This window comes from Mustela lutreola, chromosome 10, assembly GCF_030435805.1.
Source record: "Mustela lutreola isolate mMusLut2 chromosome 10, mMusLut2.pri, whole genome shotgun sequence".
NCBI classification, from domain to species: Eukaryota; Metazoa; Chordata; class Mammalia; order Carnivora; family Mustelidae; genus Mustela; species Mustela lutreola.
This window is the reverse complement of record NC_081299.1, coordinates 22810436-22825529: the sequence shown is the minus strand read 5'-3', so window position 1 is coordinate 22825529 and position 15094 is coordinate 22810436. Positions and strand designations below refer to the sequence as shown.

Genomic DNA, 15094 nt, shown 5'->3' with positions numbered 1-15094 from the left:
GGAGATTAAAAAAAAAAAAAAAAAACTGGTCAGGCACACCTGGGTGGCTCATTCGGTTAAGCATCTGCTTTCGGCTCAGATCATGATCTCAGGGTCCTGGGATCGAGCCCCACATCAGGCTCTTTGCTCAGTGGGGAGTCTGCTTCTCCCTCTTCCTCTCCCTCACTGCTCTCTCTCTCTCAAATAAATAAAATAAAGTCTTAAAAAAAAAAAACTGGCGGGGATCCAAAAAACACATGTATGTTGCAAGTGGGACAGCCAAAATGCCAACCCCTTTGAAAGCAACTTGAGAATATTTACCAGAAGCCAGAATAATGTTCGTACCTCCAGAACTAATAATCTTCTTTAAGGCTCAGTCTTGGGGGAAATCAGGTAAAGAACGGCCAAGGTTTGTGCACAGATGTTCAGCAGAATGTCATTTACAAGAATGTAAAGCTTCACATGCAATGTTGAGACAAAGGTTACGGTGAAGGTCAACCCCCTGGGTGTGGGGCAGCCATGGGAATAGACAGTGAGACAGGGAGGGTCTTTGTAGTCAGGTGAATCTGGGTTCAGATCCTGCTGCTGCCAGCTAATGCTGTGTGACCTTGGATCAGTTCTTTAGCCTTGTCTGGCCTTAGTTTGCTCATTGATAGAAGGATATTATTTGTCTGCTTTTTTTTTTTTTTTTCCATGAGCAGAGAAGAGTCGTTTCCAGGAGCTCCAGGCAGCCCGTACTGAGCTGGCAGATGCATAGCTCCTCCAAGTGTCGTCTCACCCCCCCGGGGACAGTTGATGAAACACTTACACTTTCAGGATCTCCCTCAGTCCTGACAACTTCAGGGCTATCATTCCCATTTTGCAGATGAAAAAACAGATTGGGAGAGGTGAACAGACTGACAAAGTAACCCAGCAATTAAGGGATAATCAGCATGGGTCCTCAGGGATTCTCACCTTTGCATCGGCTGTTGTCTCTCTCCTTTCCTTTTAGTGAACTCCTACTCATCCTTCAAGACCCAGTCCAGATAGGGCTTAGTCTAGGGGGCCCCTGCTGATAACCTTTGCTTGTGCTCCCTTAGCTCCCTGCACAGGCCTCAGCCCAGAGTGGCAAGAATGAGGCTTTGGTATCAAGTTTAGCTCCAGGTTCTAAGCCCATTTTCACGGGAGAAGATCAGGTGGCAATATCCCAGTCGTCTCTCCCTCGGCGATTTAAGAGGCAAAAAATAGGATAGCTCATTAACTTTACTTGATACTCAGTGAGGGTGGTGAGGTTTAAAATGACAGTTACTCTCCTTCTTCAGCGTGGAGATGTCCAGAAAATGGAGGCCGGCCATTTAATAGTGCATGACCTTGGGCCTCAGTTTCCTTGCCTCTCAAGTGGAGCTGATAGTAGCTGGCGGTCCTGTGGGGGCTGCGTGGGGACTGCATTCACGCGGGGAAACCATGCTCGCAGCGCCTGGGGGAAGTGTGCACGAAAGCGGGCTTCATCCTCATTACCGAGGGGCGTCCCCGTGCTGTGCTGGGGACCAGTGCACCGGTCCGCCAGGGCAGGGTCTGGCGCTGATCCCACAGCGCACCACTTCAGCTGGAGAACAGCGGGGACGCAGCACGGAAAGGTGACATCTCAGCTCAGGAGCTGGGACAGGTCGGAGGCCGGCGGGGGAGGCCAGGGCTCCGGGTGCCCGGCCCCGCGCACCGGTGGCCGAGGCAATAATTAATCGCGCTCCCCGGGGAGCCCTAGCGACCCATTAGGCAAAAGCTTCACTGGGCGGGGGGCGGCCTCCGGGGCGGGAGCCGGGTGGGAGGTGCGCCCCCTGCCCCGCCCACCGCCGAGTCCCCGGATCAACCGGCGCGCGGGGTAGGGGGAGGTGCCCAAGATTGGATTGCAGGTTTCCGCACGCCAGAAGCCGTTTGGATTTGGAGCCCGACCTCCCTTCCTGCCTGCCCCGGGTCTGGGGTCAACCCGCCCGGGTTCTAATCCCACCCCAACCTCTTACTAGGAAGGAAACCTCAGTTTACCCCTGGGGATAATCGTAGCACCCACATTAGGGTCAGTACAAGTACTGCTCGGACCATGCGCATAGTGAGTGCTCCCAGTGTGCAGGTTATTGTCACTTGGAGTGGCACCTTGACGCATTCACGTTACCGTAAGGGTAAAAGCTATTTGGGGAGTGATCTGGGGGATGGTACTAGGTTTGGTGCTGAAAACAGTAATTTGAGCCCCTGCTCTGTTATTTACTACGTGGCTGAGCCTGGGCAGTACATTTTAGCGTTTGGAGCCTCATCTGTAAAAGGGGGGAGATGGCCATCCAGATGATGATTATGTAGATTCTCATTTAAACATCAGGTCCAGGCGCCTGGGTGGCTTGGTAGGTTAAGCGTCTGCTTTGGGCTCAGGTTGATCCCAGGATCCTGGGATCGAGTTCGGTATGAGCCAGAAGCCTGCTTCTCTCTCCAACTCTCCACTCCCCATCCCCACTTGTTCTCTTTCTCTCTCTCGCAAACATAAATAAATAAAAATAATTTAAGCATCAGGTTCCACTTGGAGAGCCAAGTGTGGCGTCAGCTGCCTTGCGTGCCCCAGGTGAGCAGGACTCACCCCACAACCCGCCATCCAGCTGCTGCACAGCCACGAAATGGGCAGCCCAGGCTGGCGGTGAAGTCTCTCTGGGTCTGTGCAGCTTCTCCCAGCCAAGGATGCCATGCCGGTCTGCATGTTCCCTCTGTTGCAGAGGTGGAGCGGGGGCCTAGGGAGGTGTAGGAGGGCCCCAGGTCACCTCTGGAGCCGGGCAGGGCAAGGCAGTGGTTAGGAACATGTCAGAGGGCAGGCGGCACCCGAATTCTCATCTGTGCTCTGCCCCTTCTTGCCTGGGTGGCCTTGGATGATCACTTGGTGTTGAACCTGGACTTCCTTGTCTGTGAGGTGGGCAGGAGGGCACTCCCTGCGCCACCAGGCAGTTGAGCCCGGAATGGGTTGTCGGGGCCCAGGCATGTGGCACAGAGGAGCTCACACTGGCAGCCTCTGTTGGGGTTCCTCAGCCTCACCTGCTTGCTCTGTTGCCCACTGCCAGCTGATGCCCACAGATGTGTTGTTTCCTTGAACTTGGACACAATTCCCGCCCTCAGGGGTCAGTGATCTGGTAAGGGAGCCCGCGGGGAAACCAGAAATGGCACATGTTAGCCCAGTGCTCCCAGAGGTTAGAGGAGGCGACCACTCTGGATGGTCAGGGATGGACGGGCAGGAAGGCCACCCCAAACTGGAAGACAGGTTTTTTTTTTTTTAGATTTATTTATTAGAGAGAGAAAGAGAGAGTGAGTGCAGAGGGGCAGAGGGAGAAGAAGAGAGAGAATTCCAAGCAGACTCCCCAGGAAGCATAGAGTTTGATACCCCAGCGATCCCAAGACCCCCACCCCCTGACCCCGGTTCCATGATATCGAGACCACAACCTGAGCTGAAACCAAGAGTCAGCTGCTTAACGACTGCGCCCCCCAGGCGCCACTGGAGGAGAGGGTTTCTTGGCTGAGGCCCACAGCAGAACCAACGAACAGCTAATGAGAGTAGGGGACCCGGTGAGGGGGTCCTAGAGAGAGGACCAGCTTTGGCAAAGGTGTGGAGGTGAGAACCATCATGGGTTGTAGGAAGCATTGCTAGGAGGTTCAGAATGGTGCAGGGCTAGGACTTAAAGCTGGCTGGCTAGCTCCAGCATCCAGGCCCCGAACCACCTCCCCTTCCAGACCCTCTGCTGGGTCAGCTCTGAGCACCAGGGCTGACCCTGACAATGCCTGGGGTCACGTATCTCTGCCCTCTGTGCTGGCTCTTTCCTGCTCAGGACCTGGGCTCTGTCCCCTAGGCTGATGGACAGTGCAGCTTTAATGGAGGGGCCTTGGCTGCCAGGCTGTGGGGGAGGAGAGCCATTTCTCAGAAATCCAATAAACCAGTGAGCGACTCAGTGTGCTGGCGGCCCCCTCCCAACCCCCAGCCTCAACACTGGTCCTGGCGGACAGGGCTCATGGTCCCCTTACCCCCTTGCCCTGTCTCTGCCCCTCCTTCCTAAAGGGGGTCTTAGGGCTTTAGAGTGTGAACACTGCTCCTCTGTTTCCTAGTGTCTCCTCTCCTGTCAGTCATTCCCTTGGTCCCACCTCAGGGGCAGCCCCCTCTGACTTTGCCTCCTGTCCTGCCCCTGCGCTCTCCTCCCAGACCCTGCTGCCAGCTGGATCATTCTTCTCAAAGACCGATTGGATCTAGTCTCTCTCCTACCCCCTGTTGCCCCAAGAGAGGGTCCCAATTTCCCAGACACGCCACCAAGGCTGTTTACTAGCATCTCCCACTCCCTTTCCAGCTCTTTGTCCCCAAACTTCCCCAGACACAACCAACTTTTCAGTGAGCGTCTCCTTGTGCCTTCAAGAACCTCTGAGCCGGGGCGCCTGCGTGGCTCCGTGGGTTAAAGCCTCTGCCTTCGGCTCAGATCATGATCTGAGGGTCCTGGGATCGAGCCCCCGCATCGGGCTCTCTGCTCGGCAGGGAGCCTGCTTCCTCCTCTCTCTCTGCCTGCCTCTCTGCCTACTTGTGATCTCTGTCAAATAAATAAAGTCTTAAAAAAAAAAATGAACCTCTGACCCTAACTGCTGTTCTCTCTGGCAAAAATGCCCTTCCCACTTTATCCTCATGGTGAAATCCTACTTATCCTTTAAATGGCACCTCCTCTGGGCAGCCTTCCCTGACTTCCCCAGGCGGGACGAGTTAGTTGCTCCTTCCCTTGAGTGCCCCCATTGCCTTGTCTGGCCTGGGATTAGAAATGATCCCAGTGTTTGACAATTAGTTGATTAGCAATCCCCTCCTCAGACTTTGAAAACTCCTCAGTAATATCCAAACAGCTGCCACCACTAAGCTCTTCCTGCGTGCCAGCCACTGTGCAAAGACTTTCCCTGCATGGTTTTCAGTTCTCCCAGCAGTCCTGGCAGCAGGGGAGAACTGAATTCATCCCCATTTTATAGATGGTAAGTGGAAACACCGACCAGGGAAGCGACTTGCCCAAGGTCATAGGCACTTAAGAAGCAAAGTTAGGGTCTTAATCTCTTGCCTGCTGCCTCCTTTCTTGCACAGAGCCCGGCATGGATTAGCTATGCACAGAGGTTTGCTCAATGGGGAAATGAATAAATGGGAGGTTTCCCAAGGCTAGGTCTCTAGATCAGCCTTAGGAGGTTCAAGGGAAGGTAACTAGCACAGATGCGTCCCTGAGCACACCAGGAGTGACCCTGGCCACCCTGGGACCCTGATACTATTAAGTCATTTTTTTTTTTTTTTTGAAGGGATACTATTAAGTCATTTTATAGAGAAAAAGCAGAGGTCTTCAAGGGCCCTCCCAAGCCCAGAGGGGGGTGATGGCAGAGCCAGGATCTACTTAGGACAAGGGTCTGAGGTATAGGCACTCCTTCCTGCTTCATCAAAGCTCCCATCCTTGGAGGAGAAACGCAGGCAATCGAACTGAAGCCAGGGCTTGGGGCCATGGCCTTGAATCTGGTTGGCAGGGGCCATGAGCAGGGTCATCACATTTTCAGGATGAGACAGGAGCTGAGGCTTGGCTAGAGAGGCCTCGGGGGAGGATGGGAGAAAGTGAGTTTAAATAACAGTTAAGAGCTCCAGTGTGTAAACAGCCTGGGGCTGGGATCCCGCCCTCTGCTACGTCTTAGCTTTGGGTCCTTGGGCGATCATTGAACCTTCCTGAATCTCCTTCCTCTTCTGTACAATGGGGATGGCACACTTCAGGTTGGCTTTTGGTGAGGATCGCAAACGTTGCATCCAAAGTGCTTGGCACGAGGTAAGCACTTTGTAAATTTAGCTGTCATTAGTGGGGTCAGAATTAGGTTCCCCGGAATTTGGGTCAGGTTGAGAGTCAGGATAAGATTAGTGCACGACTAGGACCAGGGCTGCCAGCCGGCTCAGGGAGGGGGCCCGTCTGCACTTGTCTGCTTCTAGGGACCACACAGAGGACCCCCTTGGATGGTCAGGAGTGGAGGTGGTGAGCTCGGAGTTGACGTTTGAGTTATAACAGAATGAAGAGAAAATGATCTGGGTCCAAATCCTACTTCTTCCACTCACGACCTGTCGGGGTGGACTTGGGCGATGTACCTGCTGTCTTGAAATTTCAACCTCCCATTCTGTAAAACGTGGCCATTATTACCTGTCTCAAAGGACTTTGATCAGTTTAATAAGATCATTACACCGGGTACAGGTGTCTACCCAAGAGTCAATAGTGCTTTAGTTTTTTTTTTTTTTTTTTAAGATTTTATTTATTTATATGACGCACAGAGAGAGATCACAAGTAGGCAGAGAGGCAGGCAGAGAGGGGGGGGGGGAGCAGGCTCCCTGCTGAGCAGAGAGCCTGATGTGGGGCTCCATCCCAGGACCCTGAGATCTTGACCTGAGCTGAATGAAAGCGGATGCTTAGCCCACTGAGCCACCCAGGTGCCCCAATAGTGCTTTAGTTTTTAAAATGCTTTCTTCCCCAGCGGTTTTCCCCACCACTTATTTGCTTTTGGATAGCGGCATGGGCTGCTTGGCGCCGCTCTCTCCCCATCAGTCTAGGAACGTGTAGGTCCCTGTCTAGGGCCAGACCTGTAACCGGCACCGGGGGGGCCATTGAAGCAGCTGGGAGAGGCGGTTGTTCGGAGGGGTGAAGATAGCCCTGCGACCATGCCGAGCTCGGAAGAAAACCAAGTGGGGAGGGGGTACTGGTCAGCTCTCGGTTTCCAGGCTCCTTCTCCATCTCCGGGAGGGGACTCCCTGTCAACGAGGCTTGCGCGCCCCCTGCTGGCAGGTCTGCTGGCACTGCACCTTGGGCTTCGGAGACTCCCAGCCCCTGTAACCAATGTCCATAAAAGGTGGGGTATCCAAACTGGGAGGACCCTCAGAGATCATCCACCCATGCCTTACCGATGAGACAGGAGGCCCTGTGTAGGGTAGGGAGCTGGCACAGCGCAGGAATTCGGGGCCCTGGATCGGAGGCGAGGCTCTGTCAATGCCTCGGGCTGGGAGGTGAGTTCCTTCCCAAGGAGAGTCCTCGGAGCTGAGCTCTGGCTTGTGGGAGGGGACGAGGGTGGGGTGGGGGGCGGGGCGGTGATCGCTGGTGGCCAGCAGGGGGTTTCATATTCTCAGCCTCTTGCCCCATCTGGCTGAAGCAGTTGTTGAATTTCTTGTTTTGTTTTGGAGCAGCAATCTTTGCAACCTGATAGCTATGAAATGGTGTGTGTGTGTGTGTGTGTGTGTGTGTGTGTGTGTGAGAGAGAGAGAAAGGGTGCCGTTGGTGTCCATCAGCAGGTGCCCTGGGCTGGTGACATCACCATACTAAAGCTCTGGACTTCTTTTAAACTGGTTTTCCCATCCGCAAGTCCCCGAGAGCATCACCACTGTCTTGCCCTTGATTCTCCAGCATGAAGTGGTGGAGAGTGTGGAGGGGACATGAAAGCAGGGAGGCTTCTTGCCTTTAGATCCAAGATCATGCATAGGGAGTAAAGTGGGAGCTTGGATGGACTGTGTAGCAGATCAGAAGTGGGCAGCGTAGGGGAGGTGAGAGGTGAGAATGCTGTCCAGGCTTCTGGCTTGGCCGAAGGGTTGCACCCCTCAAGGAGGTGAGGAGCTTGGGGAGGAACTGCCCACAGCCACCTGGTGCCTGGAAGCTCATGACGTAGAGAGCATGGCTGCACACAAACACATGTGTGCGTATGTGCGTGTGCACGTGTGTATGTGTGTGTGCCCCATGTCCATGCCCATGGGCTGAAAGCTTGGTGTTACCAGGGACAGGGGCCATGAGAGCCTTATTGCCCCAGGAAGAGGCTTGCCTGGGCTGGGAAAGGTCATTTTCCTGTTCCGATCACACGAAGACTGGTGGTCCATGGTCTGTCCCCTGATAAAGGGTGCCTGGTGACAGCTTAGCCTAGCCTGGTTTAGGTTCAGATGGGAGTTCCAGAGACAAGTCCCGGGTCTCTCTTGGAACCTCATTGTTGTCCCCTGATGAATGGGGTCAAGGAGCTCTAGCTGGGAAAGGCTTCCCTAGGGAGGATGAAATGAGGTGTTGCAGGTAGAGGTCTGGGTGCTTGCCCCGGCCAGGACGGGAGGGTACTATTATTTTGAAACTGAATGCTCTGCTGTGTGGCACTTGGGCCCCCACCTGCCTTTCTGACCACTTCCTCTCTGCCTTTCTTCTCACCCTGCTGCAGTCACACTTGGCCTTCTTCCTGTGCCTGGAAATCACCTGCCTTTGTCCACTTGGAGCCTTTGCAAACACTCTTCCTCCTGCTCCATTTTCGCATGGCTGGTCCTTACCAGCCATTGGAGGTCACCTCTCTGGGGGAGCCTGCCCAGACTGCTGGCTAAGCTTCCCTCTGTGCCTTGTCCAGGCACTCCATAGCGCTCTCCTGCTTTTTCTCCCCGGCACCTACCACTGCCAGAGCTTGAGTGATTGGGTCATTGTTTGCCGCCCCCCTCCTGCCTCTCAGACTGGGCCAGCTGCCTTGTCTGTTGTGAGCCAAATGCCTGATGTCTGCCAGTGTCCCGCACGCAGGAGGCCCCCAGGAATGACCTGTGGACTCCGCAGAGGCTTCCAGTGCATGGAGAGAGCTGGTGTTTGGAGCCAGACTGTCCTACCTTGAACTTGAGTTAGAATTCCAAGTCCTGAGGACGCCTGGGTGACTCAGCTGGTGAAGCTGGCTAAGCATTTGCCTCAGGCTTGGGTCATGATCTCAGGGTCCTGGGATGGAGCCCCGAATCTGGCTCCCCACTTAGTGGGGAGTTTGCTTCTCTTTCTCCCGCTGCCCCCCTCACCCATTTGTGTGCTCTCTCTCAAATAAATCAATAAGATCTAAAAAAAAAAAAAAAAAAAAAAAGAATTCCAAATCCTAGTTCCATCCATCACTGGCTTTGTGAATCTCACTAGCCCACTAGCCTCAGTTGGCTCATCTGTCAAGTGGGGCTAAGTAGAGTGATTATTACAGCTGCTTCAAGAAAGTTACTAGATCATATGCACGGAACATGCCAGGGGCCCTGATGTGTTCTGGGAGCTGCTCTGTGATCCCTACTTCTTAATTTTTTTTTAAAGATTTATTTATTGGACACAGAAAGATCACAAGTAGGGAGAGAGGCAGGCAGAGGGGGGGGGGAGCAGGCTCCCTGTTGAGCGGACAGCCCAATGTGGGGCTTGATCTCAGGACCCTGAGACCATGACCTGAATTGAAGGCAGAGGCTTAACCCACTGAGCCACCCAGGTGCCCCTGTGATCCCTACTTCTTTACTTCATTTCGTCTTCACCATCACCCTGAGGAAGGGACTATTATTATCCCATTTTACAGATGAAAGAACTGAGGCTCAGAGGAGTAAGTTACGTGCCCCGTGATGACCCTGGCTTTCAGGTAAGGGCTTTTGGAACACAACCAGTTTCTCTCCCTGGCATCTTGTTGGTGCTCAGGGAGGACCAGGAATCTGGCAACCTGAGTTCTACTTCCACTGCTGACTTGCTGCGTGACCCTGGAGGGGGATGTCCGTGCCCCCGCTAGAGCCCCCAGCCCTGAAGTGCCATCTCTGCCGCCTCAGGGCTGGGCATGGCCGGGACAGGCAGGTGGAACTGGCTCTGGTGGGGAGGAGGAACGGGGTTGCCAAGTGTTTGAACTCTTCAAGAGAAGCAGAATGTTTGGAGTTTGATAGGAAATTTGATTTTTAGATGTCGATAACAATTGAAAATGAAAGAAGAAACACACTGCATGGGCCAGACTTCATGTGTGAGCTGCATCTGGGCTTGTGGGCTGTCATTTTGCAATCCATGGGATCCTTGTTATCTAATGGCTTCTTCCTGTCCTTGGGCCCTCAATAAAAGTGATTCACTCCGTTGAGTACTTTCTATGGCCACACATACGTCTATGTGTGATGTCAATTGGCTCTCCTCATCCCATATCCCCCCGTCATTCCCACCGTGTAACATTATCTTACTAGTTAGTATTATTATCTCTATCTGATAGAGGGGCAGACTGAGGTCCAGAGAGGTAAGTAACTTGTCCAGGGTCACACAGCGAATAAATGGCAGAGCCAGGGGACAGAGCGGAGCTCTCCTGCTCCCAAACTTTTTGTGGAACCACAGCACCCATCCTGTCACAGTGACCCTCCGTACTCCCTGTCCAGCCTCCTGCCCACCAGGATTCCCCCGTCCTGGCCTCCTGGGGACTCATACATTTGCTGGCTGACCCCAAGGCTGGTCTGGCACAGTCTTGGCCTAGAAGCAGGGTGAGCCATGCAGGAGGTTTCTCCTCCTCCTGGGACCCTAGCTTCTCCTCTCTGCAGAACTCCCTGGTGCCACAGGCTGTATAGACACCTGCGGGATTTCATGAGACTCCTGCAGAGACAGCTCAGAGACCACGGCTACCTCAACAGCCCAGCTGCAGACATGAGGAAGTTCCCCTCCCTTTCGGAAATTGTGGTAGGGAGCCGGCTAGTCCTTGTGTCAGCGGAGCTGCTGATGACTTTCCAGATTTTTCCAGCACCGTCTGCTACGGATCCTTCGGTGTGTAGAGGCTGTGTGTATGTATGCGGGAGTGTGTCTGCTCAGGTGGGCCTGTGGCTCCATGTGGTTCTGGGCACAAGGAGACACGCCTGGATGGTGGGCTGTGATGTACATTGTGGGGGTGCCCGTCTGCGGGCACTGCTGTCTGGGCGGGCACTGCCTGAGCGGGCACATGAGTGCACATATGTTCTTGGACCTTTGGGAAAACTTGAGGTTTTTTTTTTTTTTTTTTTTTTTAATTGAGGTATAATTTACATAGAGTAAGGGGCACACCTTAGGCGTACAGCTCCATGGATTTTTACATATGTGCAGCTGAGTGACCATCACCCAGGTCGGGGGGCCCCCTCATGCCCCTCCCAGTTGATACTTGCCCTGGTGTCCACTATTCTAGCCTCTCTCGCATAATCAGGAGTCGGCTTCTCTTTGGATTTTGGTTTTGGTCCTGTTCCAGCTGCTCAGTGGGTCTGTGAATTCAAGCAGCAGCAGCAGCAGCAGCAGAAGGGCGGTGGCCTGGTATTTGGAAGAACTTCCAGGTGAACGTCCCTGGAATCTGGGGACTCAGGCCCTTGGGGAAGCTGCGTGAATGTTGCCTTCAGTGGTGGAGGTGGGAGACAGCAGTTAAAACAGCTGTCATCTGCGTATTTACAGCGACCTTAGAGAAATGGTTTTATTTAAGTGCCGCATAGCCTTATAAAGTTGGTGTGATTGTCCCTGTTTTGTAGAGAAGGACCATAAGATTCAGAGACAGGCCAGAAAAAGGCCAGGCTCACAGAGCTGATGAATGGCAGAATGAAATCTGAATCCTGATTTCTTGTCTCCAAAGCTGTTCTTTTCCTTCCCCAGGCAATCTGTTTGGATGATCGGCGACCCCTTGCTGGGGCCAGGACCTCACTCCAGTGTGCTTTCCCTGGGATGTCCCCACTTGTACTGTCAAAGGCCACATCCCTCCTGGAGTTATGTTATCACCTGCATCTTGAGGAATCACTGTTGCCTTGGAAACTAGGATGGTCTGAGCTGGACCGGTGATTGTAGGTCATCTTGTTCTACGCCCTTAGCTAAGGGCTAGATAGAGACTCTCAGTTGGTGGGGACCTGGTCAGGGTCACACGTTGACCCTATGACAGTTTTGAGTGCAGACTCTGATGACCTCTTTGGTTGGCCATTGGAGGAAGGAGCAGCCCTGGTTACCCTAAGTACCCTAAGGGAGTTGGGGAGTCTGCCCTTCTTCTGGTCTCTTTTCTCTGGGCTGTCCTGGTTTTCAGAATGGTAGAGCCCAGGCTCCAGAAGGGGACTCCTATCTGACCTCACCTGTGCCAATCCGGCCAGGCCTTGGCTTCCTTCAGCTCTAACCGGAAGTGGCAGGCTTTGAGGGGAATCCATCCACCTTCCCATGTTATAGCCCTTGCTGCACCTGTCACTACCCGAGCCGGGGGTTGGGGGGGCGGGTAGTGTGGCACACTGGAGCCACTGGTGGCTTTGGAGCCATACAGGGGACTTGCTCTATCATCCTGGGCAAATCACTTTGCCTCTCGGAGCCTTAGTTTCTTTATCTGTAAAATGGGGATAATAATAGGACCCACTTCATAAAGGTCTTGGAAAGATTAGTAGTAGCAATGGTACCCATGGCGGCTGCCAGGCTGTGGGCATTTACTGTGTGCTGGTTGCTGCCTCCCGGTCACTATCCCTGAGGCATTACGAGGCAGTTACTGCTAGCATCCCCTCTTTACAGAGGAGGGAACTGAGGCTCGGAGGGGTTAAATGGTTTGCTCCACTAGTAAGCAGTAGCGCCTGGATTCCAGCCCAGGTCTGTTCGACTCCAAAGCCCTGAATACATAACCCAGGAGGGTTATTCAATATATTCAACAATTGGCCTGGCCTGGGGACTCCAAGCCATCAGAATGGATGCCGGCCATAAGTAAGCAAGCTGTATGTTCCCCCTGTCTCGCCGTATCCATTACACACTCGACTGCGTTAAATGGGATTAATCCAGGAAATGAGATTACAGATGTCAAGCAGCTTGGAGAACCCCAAAGCTCTCCATAGCATGGGATTCTGTTCCTTCTTACGCTGTGGGGAAGAGGCCTGTGAATCAGGAGACCCGGGCTGAACTCCTGGCTCTGCTGAACAGCCTCTGTTGAGTCTTGGAAGACCATTTCCAGAAACAGAGATTAACTAGGGGGAAACGGGCTAAGTTTAGCAGGTGCTCCGAGAGCGTTGGTCAGGCACGTTCATGTGCTACCAGGCACGGGGTCTGTCCAAACAGACCCAGGAGGTCCTCAGCCTGGCCCCCGTGTGCTGTGTCACTCAGTCAAGGGATTTGCATGTTAGTTTTTAAAAAACAACTTAAAATACATTGTATATATTTTTAAAAAATATTTATGTATTTATTAGAGAGAGAGATTGCATGGTGGAGAGGAGAAGAGGGAGAATGAGAACCTGTGAATCTCAAGTAGGCTCCCAGCCAAGTGCAGAGCCCGACACGGGCTGGGATCTCGAGATCCTGAGATCACGACATGAGCCAAAGTCAAGAGTTGGAGGCTTGGGGCGCCTGAGTGGCTCAGTGGGTTAAAGCCTCTGCCTTCGGCTCAGGTCATGATTCCAGGGTCCTGGGATGGAGCCCCGCATCGGGCTCTCTGCTCAGTGGGGAACCTGCTTCCCCCCTCTCTCTGCCTGCCTCTCTGCCTACTTGTGACCTCTTTCTCTCTCTCTGTCAAATGAATAAGGGATATATTTAAAAAAAAAAAAAAAGAGTCGGATGCTTAACTGAATGAGCCACCAGGTGCCCCAACACTGTACACATTTACGGTACGAAATTGGCTCATATTTAAAGTATTTGATCTGCTTTCAACAGGTGTAGACACCAGTGGGAACACCACCACAGTCACTATGTAACATAGCTGGCACTTCTCAAAGTTCTCTCGTTCCCCTCAACCCCCTGCCTCTCCCTCCACACCCCTTCTCTGGCACACAGTGCTCTGTTTTCCATCACTATAGGTCCCTTTGCCTCTTCTAGAAGTTTCTATAATGAATGAAAGAAATCACACCATATGTAGGCTTTTGTGTCTGGCTTCCTTCCTTCCTTCCTCCTCGAGATTCATCCGTATAGTCCTGTGTGTTGCTGAATACTGTTCTCTTGTATGTATGAATCACAGTTGGTTTGTCTTCCCATTCACCTCTGGATGGCTGTTTCATTTTTTTACCCCCAGTTTTTGGCCATTATAAATAAAGCTCTTAGGAACATTTAGGTATCAGTCTTTGTGTGGACGTATTTTTTGTTGTTGTTGTTGTTGTTGTTTCTTTCGGTAAATACAAAGGGATGGAAGGGCTGGGTCATGTGGACTCTTTCTCCAGGTGGTCGGACCATGTTCCAACCCCACCAGCGGAGTAGGGGGGTCCCAACTGCTCCACGTCCTCACCAGCCCCTGGTCTGGCCCGCCTTTCCAATGTTAGCCACTCTAATGGCTGTGTAGCGGTAGTCCTAGGAAGCCACCCTTGGAAGACAGACTTTGCTTTGAGTTTCAGAGAGAACGCTCCATGTATCAGAGTGGTCCAGTGACGGACTGCGCTTCCTGGTGGAGTCGTGAGCCTACCATTCCTGGGAGCGCTCAAGACTTTGAGGGTCCAGCTGAGATGTGTGGACAAAGCATTCCAGCCTCAGGGGGTTTGGACTTGATTTTCGGAGCTACCTCCAGCATTTGTGGTTCTAAGCATCTTACATGGTGAAGGCTTCACTGGTAACGTTATTATTAATACCCTCATCTTGCTGGCTTGGACCTCCACCTTCCCCTGTAGGAAGCCTCATTCTCGGTGAGTTTCTCTCCCCTCCCAAGGGTGTGGATGAATCCCGTTCACTCTTGAATCAGAGGAGACAGCCACCTGTGTTGTCCTCAGTCCCCATCAACCACCACTTCCACTGCTGTCTTTGATCGGTCCACGAGGGTCCTGTCCCTCCAGGTCTTGTCTGCCTCGGCCTTGAGGTCATGCAGGAGCTCATGGCTTGCTGGCAAATAAGGGGGAAAATGCTACTGGAGGACAGGGTCCCCCAGCAGGGCTACAGAGACCCACTTACAGGACTGCTCCCCATCTCACACTCAGCCTCTTCCTCCTGGGGTTAGTGACTGCGCTGCAGCAGGTCCAAGAACCAGTTGGCAGGATGTAGCCAGACCCAAGACTTTTTCCATCCCGAAGCCCTTGTTCTCAAGTCTGGCTTGCCATCCGACTCCCTGCTTCCTCTGATGAAGGGTTTCTACTTTAGCTCCTGAAAGTCCGTCCTGGCTTCTGTTAGGTGCCTGCCTCTCATCCACTAGGCATGTCTCCCATGTCTGGACCCAAAGTGACCTTGGGTCTGCCACCATCTCGTGACCTAGTGGTTGCACATGGATGACTGGACACCGAGCATCACTCAGCCCCGTATCCCACATGTGTCCAGGCTCAGTTCTGGCTCTGTCAGGCCCTCCGTGACCCCACGGAAGCAATCAAAGGCAAGCCATTTAAAAAAAAAAAAAAGGCTTTCTTTTGGTTGAGGTTCACCTCAACTGATTTGTATATTAAAAATGAGTCAGCGCATAC

General features: G+C 53.0%; 1 long non-coding RNA gene across 2 annotated transcripts; it reads left to right on the top strand.

The window, feature by feature from the left end:
- Nucleotides 1-5689: 5689 nt before the first annotated feature.
- Nucleotides 5690-13769, top strand: LOC131810103 (uncharacterized). 2 transcript variants are annotated; one of them, XR_009345406.1, is made up of 3 exons: nucleotides 5690-5798; nucleotides 9325-9384; nucleotides 11370-13769. It is a non-coding gene; the product is annotated as an uncharacterized LOC131810103 (long non-coding RNA). The 2 variants fall into 2 exon arrangements; XR_009345405.1 differs by lacking the exon at nucleotides 5690-5798 and adding an exon at nucleotides 6337-7015.
- Nucleotides 13770-15094: the final 1325 nt, after the last annotated feature.